Raw genomic sequence first — 4,251 nt, 5'->3', positions numbered from 1 at the left:
TGCTGTGTGAGCTACTAAAATGAGCCACACTGTGAAACAGCCAATCAGAGCAGAGCTCAACATTGAGACCATTTCATTCTAGGGACAAATCCTTGGGTTGTAAATGGACATGTAAACCCGTTTCTGGAGCCGTTTTTGCCCTTACCTAAGCCACATACCTTCTATGTAGATATCAGAGAACAATTTAAAATATTGAATGCATTCTATGGCACCTTTAAATAATATATGGATTTTTTTCCCAGCATGATTCGGTTTGAGGTTTTTTTAGATATAGAAAATATGAAATTTATTAAGAAAGTTAAAGATGAAATAATTTTAGCAACACTAGTGTCACGAAACACAATTGCTCAATTAATTATTGTTTCCAAGGATCAGGTTTCCATTGGATGGGCAAACAGACAATCCTAACCCAAAGTCACACGATTGATTAAAGGAATAGTTCACCTAAAAATGGACATTTGCTGAAGATTTACTCCCCCTCAGGTGATCCAAGATGTAGATGAGTTTCCTTCTTCATCATAACAGATTTGGAGAAATTTAGCATTACATAACTTCCTCAACAATGGATCCTCTGCAGTGAATGGGTGCCGTCAGAATGAGTGTTCAAACTAAAAACATCCACAAGTAATCCACATCACTCCAGTCCATCAGTTAACAACCTGTGAGGTGAAAAGCTTCATGTTTGTATGAAACAAATTCATCATTAAGGCGTTTAAGCCCCGTGTCCACCAAAGCGGTTTTTCCCGAGGCTAGTGTATTTTTTTCAATTGTGTTCAATGGGAGCGCTGAGCATCTTTTTCACGCTGAGCGCTCTGCCATTTTTTTCTCTGCGCAGAGAGTTGAAGAATGTTCAACTTTGGGTAAAACGCAGTGCTCATTACTGTCACTTTTTAGTCAGCTGACCAATCACAGTGGAGGAGGGGCGGTACTAATACAGACCAACTGTCACACCCTGTTTGTACTATGACTGAACTGAACAACAATGGAGAAGTTATTGCTTGTCTCCGAGTATTTATGTCTTTACCAGATGGAATTGCCGGACTACCATATTATTGTTATGAAAAATAAGGTTTGGAGAAACATTTCATTCGCGATGCGTCTGCCATATTACTTCAGGGGATATTCCGTATCATAGCAACCACAGCATCTCAAATCTCAAGAGCTCACAGCTGGCCGTTTTCAGCAGAGCGCCTGGCATTTTCAGCTGGCTAAAACACTTTGGTGGACACGCGGCCTTAAAGTCTCCATGAAATCAAAATTTTTAATTCTTATTTTTTAATGGAATACTGTAGTGTTTATTATAAATAATTTATCCGTGCATTTCATAATTTTTTATGAAAAAAAAAGCGTTAACCTCCCCTCCCCCTCAAAACGACTCATCTTCTCTTCCGGTCACGAGCTATGGCGCAAGGGCGGAGCTAGTGATGTGAGGGGTAAACGTTGGGATAAACGACAGGGGGAAAAGCTGAAGCTGATGCTTCACTTTATAGCACTGACACCAGTCATGAGGGAGTACGTTACCCCTAAACATTGAAAAGATATTAGGATATTACAACAACATTACTCTTAGGCCATCGCAAACTAATTTTTTTCATGAATATGATTTAACCTGATGGAGGACGCGCTCAGTCATTCAGGCAGTCTCTCTCTCTCTCTCTCGCGTGCGCGCTGTTTAGGCATGTTTTGTGCCGTTGATCGTCGTCGTCATCCTTAATAAATAAAACATTTATTCATGCTTGGGTGTCGGCTGTGAATCCAGTGGAGAGAAATCCCCCACCACTAACTGCAAACTGGCATTCAGATCTGCCTCCATTTTGTTTGCAACACCCCACCTTCCAACGATCCAATCAATTCCCGAAGGACGAAATCAAGTCCCGCCCTCTCATTTCAGATGCCGTTTCACTCGGATATACGTCTCACTGTAGAGAAAAAAAGACAATCGCAACTTCCGTTTCATGCCGACTTTAAGGTTAAACTGTTCCTTCTGGTCAAAATATGAGTCCATAATCCATAATAACACTTCCTCCAGTGAAAAAGTTAATCGCCTATTGTGCTCTCACATCAAAATTTACCAATATATTGGTTTAGAACTGTGTTGGACTGTTCACGCTTGTAAACAGTGCTTGATCTGTGCAGATTTCTCTCCTGATTCAGACAAAACTTTTTTGTCTGGAGAAACCAATATTATGTATAGAGGACTTGTATTTTAGGTTTGAAGGAAGCAAAGGCTTGAAGTTAAAAACATCTTGATGAATTTATTACAAACAGCTTTTTGCTTCACAAGATGTTAATTGATGAAGTTGTGTGGATTACTGGGATGTTTTTATCAGCTGTTTGGACTCTCATTCTGACGGCACCCATTCACTGCAGAGGATCTATTGGTGAGCAAGTGATTGATGAATTTCTCCAAATCTGTTCTGATGAAGAAACAAACTCATCTACATCTTGGATCACCTGAGGGTGACTAAATTCTCAGCAAATTTTCATTTTTAGGTGAGCTATTCCTTTAAGTCAATGTTGTTTTAATGGGTCAGTGTTGATATAAGCAGTATGATTCTGGGATTCATGAAATCGAAATGGCTGACTGTAATTCGTTTCTCATCCTCCCATCCAAAAGCCTCGATCCCCCTTAATGTTCATAGCCAGATTTAGACTCTGGGCGTTCACTTTTGGTCCGAAAATGCATTTGAAGTGAAGATGGCCACCTCATCACTGTATTTTTCCTTCTGTCCTTTGCTGTGTTCCCCCTTTATGAGTTGCACATGGGGCAGCCTGCAATTTATACACCACAAAATAAGCCCTTGCACATCTGCGCTCGCGACCGCACGCTCTAGCCACCACCCCACTCTGCCCCACCCGTGGGGTGGAGGGACATTGGCAGTGTTCAGCCCACCACAGGTCTCTCAGCAAAACACTGCAGTTATATTAAACTTAAATACACGGGCTTGATAAACAAGAGAGAGAGGAAGAAAAAAACATATCTGTCCGATCACTGCAGTGCTGCTTCCACCATTTTTGCTTGTGGTTAGTGAACGACGCTGCTAAGAAACTTTTCCCAAAACACAGAGCAGATGGTGTTTGAGTCTGTGGAAAGAAGCTGTGGATGGCCCCATCCTCAATGTCTGATACCCTCTTCGGGAATACACGCACTTGTGGTGTACTTGCTAAATTTATACAGAGTTATAATATGCATAAAATCTGAATATTACTGTTAGACTTGACATTGAAACTATTTACAGTCTTATGCTATGTTTCATCTATGCACACAATTCTAAATAAAAAAAATGTTGCAGAGGCTACTGTTGTAGGTAATGCAATCTTTATACAATTTTGCCAATAGTCAGTTACGGCAGTTACAGCAGCGGTAGCAAATAACAGTAGATTGAATGCATCAAGATGCTCTCAAGGGTGAATTTGACCTGCAGCCTGCACTTCCTCAGACAAAACAAAGCCTTCCATACTGTTCTGGTATCGAATCCCCACATAAATCCAATCAATTCCCAATGAATAAAATTCAAGTTCCTCCCTACAGCGCTTTCTCTTCATCCTGTTTCACTCATGTGACAATGACGTTAAAGCAGTAGATCCCACACAGGTGCACACAAACGCACACTGCTCGAGCTGGGTGATTCTCTCAGTGGAAGCTTTGTGAGGTTGGAATAAGGTTGATAAAAGCCCTGAAGTCATTCTGTGGCCTCACCATAGGCCACACTCCCTGGAAGTGTGTTATTTGCCTCACGCACACACGCATCCACTGTGTCATTTTCCCTGTGCTGCCGGCTGACCAGCACACAAGTGCTCATTTTCATGGCACTGTGGCTGCAAAGTGGCATGTTACAACATAAACTCTATCACACTCACACATATCTATCTATCTATCTATCTATCTATCTAATATATCATTCTGTGTCGTTCTTTCTATCGTTCTATATCTGTTGTTGTATCATTCTATTGTTCTATCATTAATCATTCTATATGTGACGTGACATGTGGCCAAGTATGGTGACCCATACTAGGAATTAGTGCTCTGCATTTATCCCATCCTAAGTGCACACACACAGCAGTGAACACACACATACTGTGAACACACACCCGGAGCAGTGGGCAGCCATTTATACTGCGGCGCCAGGGGAGCAGTTGGGGGTTTGGTGCCTTGCTCAAGGGCACCTCAGTCGTGGTATTGAAGGTGGAGAGAGTGCTGTACCTTCACTCCCCCCACCTACAATCCCTGCCGGTACGAGACTCGAACCC

Source organism: Sinocyclocheilus anshuiensis, unplaced genomic scaffold, assembly GCF_001515605.1.
Source record: "Sinocyclocheilus anshuiensis isolate Anshui unplaced genomic scaffold, SAMN03320099.WGS_v1.1 scaffold2229, whole genome shotgun sequence".
Classification (NCBI taxonomy): domain Eukaryota; kingdom Metazoa; phylum Chordata; class Actinopteri; order Cypriniformes; family Cyprinidae; genus Sinocyclocheilus; species Sinocyclocheilus anshuiensis.
Note: the sequence above shows the minus strand (reverse complement) of the source record.